Here is a 6,768-nt window from a genome sequence, read left to right as displayed (position 1 = left end):
CTGACCCCATTTACGTTAAATTCATCTGTCTTGGAGGGAGTGGTGTTCTCCAACAAAGAAAATATTTATGTTTATCAGGAGGTCGTTAAGCAGAATATGAGGTATTGGTCAAAAGACAAACACCATCTGGAATCTCAACAGCATAATTCAATTGTCTGGAAAATATACTGATGTGTTGTGGTTAATTGGGTGATATGACTATTTATCTTTTCTTGTTCGATTCATCAGTCACCGGAGGAAAGTACCTGTGTATTCTGGGTGATTATATTCTACAATAACTTGACGTAATAGGTAGTTATATAGCGTGGTTGATATAAGACTGGGGACCAGATCATAATGAATCCTGCGTAGGCGACTCATTCGACAATATTTTACACTGACAATAGACGTACGAGGGGCGTTCAATATAAAAATGCAAAACATTTTATTTCTTGGTCAGTTTCAGTTTAAAAATATTAAAATTTTGTTTGCCACATCTATGAGTATTCCAGCTTCGTCTCGTAGAGTTTTATTAATTTCCGATATGTGGCAGTGCTATAACTAGCCTTCAAATGGCGTACGTAACAGAGGTACGTTCCAGGCAGAGAGCTGTTACTGAGCTCCTTTTTGGTGAGAACCAGGGCATCAAGGATTCATAAGCGCTTGCAGAATGTCTACGGAGACTTGGCAGTGGACGAAAGAACAGTGAGTCGTTGGACGAGGGGTGGTATATCATTACTCTTAAGAGTCTCCGAAGGGGTTATTCTGTTCGATATTCGTGGTGAAACTATCAACTCTGAAGTGTATTGTGCTACTCTAATGAAATTAAAGTAACGACCTCGGCTTGTTCGTAGCCACAAAGGTGCAAACGAGCATCTCCTTATCAAAGTCAACGCAAGACCTCACACAAGTCTGCGCACCCAAGAGGTGCTCCCAAAACTTCAGAGGGCTGATCTTCCTCATCCACCCCACAGCCCGGATCTCGCGCCTTCTGACTGGTATCTATCTGTCCCAATGAAGGATGCACTCCGCAGGAGCACTACGAGGATGATAGGGAAGTTATCGATGCAGCACGACGTTGGCCAGTCGACCAGTTGTGTGCTACCAGGCAGGCATATGGGCCCTCACATTACGGTTGCGAAAGACCGTAGCATTGAACGGAGATTAAGTGAAAAATAGGGTATAGTAAGAAAAGGATTGGGAAATAACATGTTGTATTTGAATCCTCAATAAAACCAACCTGATTTTAGAAAAAAAATGTTGCTTTATATATTGAACTCTCTTCGTAATGTGGGAGATTTTGAAAACTTAGTTGAATTCTGTAAAATTTTAGAATGTGCATCTTCCCTGGGAAAGAATAATCGTCAGAGTAACTGCTCATTTACCTCAAATGTTGAAGGCAATTTAAACGAACCTGGCTAAATATTTTAGGAGGCGTGCTGAGAATGGTGGTGGACATGTGTATCACCTTCTGTAGTTGGACACTGTGCTCTTACGTGCTTTGTGTTCTAGGTCTGTACGGTTCCAGACTTAATATCCACCTTGGACTTTAGATGTCCTCTTACCGAGTTCGATAGCTGCAGTGGCTTAAGTGCGGCCAGTATCCAGCATTCGGGAGATAGGAGGTTCGAACCCCACTATCAGCAGCCCTGATGGTGGTTTTCCGTTGTTTCCCATTTTCACACCAGGCAAATGCCGGGGCTGTACCTTAATTAAGGCCACGGACGCTTACCTCCCACTCCTAGTCCTTTTCTACCCCATCGTAGCCATATGATCAATTTGTGTCGATGCGACGTAAAGCAGCTTGCAAAAAACAAAAAAACAAAAAACAAAAGAAACCGATGTCTTTGTTTCTACAATCACGGATTATTATATTATAAGGTACTAGAAACAAAACTATTATAGACTTATTTCTTTAATATTTTATTTCTTAATGTGATATTTCTCTCATTACTTTGATTTCATTCGCCTAATTTCCATTACTTATGCCTTAATTTATTTCGATATGTTCTAAATTCTGCACCGAGCTCGATAGCTGCAGTCGCTTATGTGAGGCCAGTATCCAGTAATCTGGAGATTATGGGTTCGAAACCCACTGTCGGTGCCATGAAGATGGTTTTCCGTGATTTCCCATTTTCACACCAGGCAAATGTCGCGGCTGTACCTTAATTAAGGCCACGGCCGCTTCCTTCCACTTCCAAGGCCTTTCCTAACCCATCGTCGCCATAAGACCTATCAGTGTCGGTGCGACGTAAAGCAAATAGCAAAAAGAAACTATTTTTATCAGTTTGTATCATACTTTTCATTATGACTTTGTCTCATTCTTATTATCTTTACGGTCCAAATTTTATTCTATTTTATTTGTTGAACTCTGCTTTCTTCCTTCATTATATGTTGTCCAAATCTGTAATTTTTAGCTTATCTTTGATTTTATGATATAATAGTACATTTCTTTTATATATGCATTATCTGTAAATTAATAGAAAAGGAAAAAAAAGAGAAAACGACCACGGTGTGGAGTCGGTACTGAACCTCGGATGCACTGATGTATATCTGCGTCGTTAGGTTGATGAATGAATCGGTGCTAACGGACTGAATTTTGAACACTTGATGTAATAAAGAGTGGTATGCTGGTACGTACCTGTGTTTGATCCTGATCAATGTACTGTACAGAGTGTCCGAGGTGGAATGGTCACTATTTAGGGATATGAAAGGAACGGTCCTTCGAAGCAAGAGAAACGTTCATAGGGACATATGGCTTGTTCCGAGTGATTTCCGACTTAGAACAGATTTAATGTACATTTGTTTCTGGCTAGTGGCGCGCACCTATGTGTCTTACCCACTCAATCTATTTGACGTCTTGAAATCGGTACATGTTTTCCGGTATAATACTCGCCATACACGTGGGACATTGATACGTAGGGCTATGCTGCACCATTTCAACAATGTGTTGCTGTTCCTGCACAAGTTGTTGAACTACACGTTCAGAAAAAATGTCTGTTTCACAGAATGTGCCGTAAACTCTAGTAAAAACTCTACGATGAGGAATTCGACGTGTCGGAAAGCGTCGGCGGTATTCCTCGACAGCAGCAGGAGCTCTACCATCTCAGAAGCCGTAAACATACACCATAACTGAATATTGTTCGTTAGTGTAGGTGTGTGGCGCGTGTTCAAGCTTCTCTCTGATACACTCTGAATCACTCACAACACACCATGGGCAACTGCGCTTTCAACGGGCCAGCTTAATGACATAGCGAGCAAAGAGCTTGAGAACAACGAGGTAGGTTGGGTTTGAAAAAACATCAAAGAGTTTGGGTAGGAAAGACACATACGTGAGGGCCACTAGCTCAAGAACAAATGTACATTAAATATGTTATAATCACGATCCATTCGGAATAGGGCATATATCCATACGCACTTCTTTTATTCAAATTATCATTCCTGTCATATCCCTGAATAGTAACCATTCCTCCGTGTGGAGTTGTAGAAAATGATTTCTAACTTTGGAATGAAGCGTTTCCGTACCCATTCTCGTATAACATATTTTCTTTTTTTTACCTATGGAGAATGTGTCCTGGAAGTTAGTGCGTACGTTAATTTTATAACCTGTGTAATTCTGAGTACAAGAAAAATTTGACTTCAGCGGCCTTCTGTTATTGTTTTAAGAAGTTGATAAGAATTGAAATATTGTCCATTCAGTAGTTTTTCGGATTAAGGTTCATATTGGAAATATGAAGTACTAGAAGCAGTGATCAAAACAATTCGATAGGAATACCCGTAGAATGACACCCTTCTACTGTTACGCAACTGCTGAATTCTAGATAGTGATACCTGTTTACCATTGTAAAGTGTGAATTTTTGTTTTCAAATTCGTTGAAACCTCAATCTTCTCTTGATGTCGCTTTTGCGAATGGTTACATTTCAACAGAACCATGTGAACATGGATTAATTTTAACCATACATTGGTATACGTCAGGAGCTTGTTTCCACATCGAAACTCATTACAAATAATACACCAAATTTTCACCTGATTTTAAATTAATTTGTTCGACAAAAATTTTAAAATGTAGAAGGTTTCTACCTTTAAAGTTTCGAATCCCTCTACATTTCCTGCCTTATCTGCCATGTTCTTCAATCACGTAAATAGTAGAGCATGTTTCAAAATGGACACAATCAAACACCTGGATTACAACGAAGAAAGGACTTTCAACTTCTCAATGGACTAATGCCATTAAAGCGAACTCCAATGTGATAGCAGTCCGAAGCGTTCCCGGTAAAAGCCAAGAAAATCGTTGCCATCACTGCAACGAGATAGACACCCTCCCTCATGTTCTTGGCTTCTGCTCGAAAGGGGAAATATTGAGAAATAACAGGCACCATAGAGTCAGGAACAGTATTGCATAACTTCTCAAAAAATCTGGCAGATTTGAAGTCTTTGACGAAGTGCACTGTATCTCTAGTGATCGTGCAGCCAGAGAAACATCGGCGTTGTTAAGGTTTGAGAGTAACAGTTCACAGGCCAAAGAAGTTGGTTCTGAAAATAAGAGACACTACGAACCCTGTTTTAAGTACTTTGAAGAAAAGTATCACATACCCGCCAGTTGCTGGGAAGTGATTGGGTTACTCTTCGCTTCGCGAGGATCTGTAACAAAATTTTCAATGAATTTCTTCCTTCGTTTTGGTATTCCCGTTTCGTATCTAAAAGATATTTGTTTATATGTTTTACGAGATTCTTTTGCAATGGTAAATCATCATTTGTACGGTATGTGTAAAGAAAGATAAATTTTTTCTGATCGGGGATAGCTGTAGGGCTACAACAGGGGAAATTCAAAATTAAAAAATATATAAGCTCATTTTTTCCTAATAGTGCGAAAATAGATAATAATTTGATGCTGTTACGGTACGGTACCCCTTGTTCTAGGGCAGCTATCCCTTGGGGATTTTCTATCTCCAATTATACTAGATACATTTTTCCTGCTTTCAATTTTCTCCCCACCATATCCCGTCTCATCTACTACAATTCTTCCTCGGTCAGTTTTGACCTATCGAACATAATTTGGGTACAATAAAATGTTATACTTCTTCTGACTTCCTTCCTATTGAAGATCGTGGGGAAGGGTTTTAGTATGATGTATTCATGTCCATGTTTAACGATGATGATTGCCACAATTTTCGTATCTGATTTACGGAGCATAATTTCTAGGAAATTGGCCCCACGTTCTTGTTTATGAAATATTGTGATTTATGTGGCCAGAAATTCACATCGACTTATGTTTGCTCCAGAATGAATTGACCAATGGAGGAGCTTATTCGTGATAATAGGTAACAAAGAGTTTGAGCACCCGCAGGATGGTCATGTAAGGGCAGAATTTTTAGGTTAGAAAGCAAACGCATTTAAGCAAGGTGCAAGTTACTTTCGGCCCGCACAACAGTTGTGCAATGGACTTGCATACATATTAGCGATCTGAACTATCAGAATCCCTAAAATTTATGCAACTCACGTACATAGCTGTAGAGCGGCTAGATGATACTTGATCCACTTTCAAATACGTTTGCATTCTAACCGATGGGCCTCTCGGGGTGCATGTCCCAGAGCGCTGCACGGCGCAAGGTGAAGGAGACGACTTCAGTATTTCGACCTGAGTGCAAACCTCCACTCCTCTTTCTGTACACCAATCTCACCCGTTCGGCCTGCCTCTGCCTTCCTCATCTTCCCCTCTGTTTCTCCACTCACTGCGAAATGTTTACGTGCGGTGAGTGAAGACACTCCGTTGTATCGGACAAGGGTACTGGTCTTAAAATATCTTCCTTCAATTTGGTTTGAGCAGACAATTCATCTTCGCTTGCTCTTCTTTCCCTTTTTTCTTTGCAATTATACAAGTAAAGTCTGGAACAAGGGATCGGCTGACAGCAATTCTGAGAGTGTCCTTTAAATTACGAACAGAAATACTCACACGCAATCTTGTTTTCGTACTAGTAAAAACAGAAACACTTTTAAATATACATATGGAAACAAACATAGAAATATTGTTAGCTGCTTCTCGATGCAGCTTAGGAAAATCTTCGTTCGAATAAATCCTGGTTGAATTCGAGCAAAGTCTTTTCTATTGGGTGTTGAAAAAAATACTATAAAAAATACATCATCACAAAGTACCTTACATCAGTTCTAAAGCCAAGAATGAGATTGAGACAGAATCGTGGAAGCAAGACACTTGATCAAGTTTTTACCAGGAGATAGAGTGAACGATCAAACGGTATATCACATGGCATGGATTTTGAAGTTTCTGTTCTTCTTTCACCTTTTCTTTTCAAAACCCTGCTGGTATCGCGGATGATCACAGTTTCTCACACATAAAATTATATATATGGCCTGTTTTACGGGTAGATACTCGTCTTAACGCCAGCCTTACTTGGAGGGATGTATTCATCATTGTGCGATTCAGTGGTGGTGGTGGTGGTGTTGGTGGGTATTGTTTTGAAAGGAAGTAAAATTGGGTAACCATTCTCTATTAACACTAATCGGATGAAAAAATGAAGCTGACCAACACCTCGAAAGTTAACGGTATCGGAATAAGAAAGGGAAGGGCCACGGAGGGCGTGGAAGTTCCCAGATTTCGGAAACGTAATACCGTCGGATTCGTAAGAAAGAAAGTTGATCGAGGGAGTTTTGATAGGAAAGATGAAGGTGAGTGGCCTGGCACAAGTAAATGGAAGCAATCCAGATTCATCTAGGGGAACCCACGTCCCGAAGTTCAGAGACCCTGGGGTACTTTTAGTCGCCTCTTTTGA

The sequence above is a fragment of the Anabrus simplex genome, chromosome 5 (genome assembly GCF_040414725.1).
Source record: "Anabrus simplex isolate iqAnaSimp1 chromosome 5, ASM4041472v1, whole genome shotgun sequence".
Taxonomy (NCBI): domain Eukaryota; kingdom Metazoa; phylum Arthropoda; class Insecta; order Orthoptera; family Tettigoniidae; genus Anabrus; species Anabrus simplex.
Note: the sequence above shows the minus strand (reverse complement) of the source record.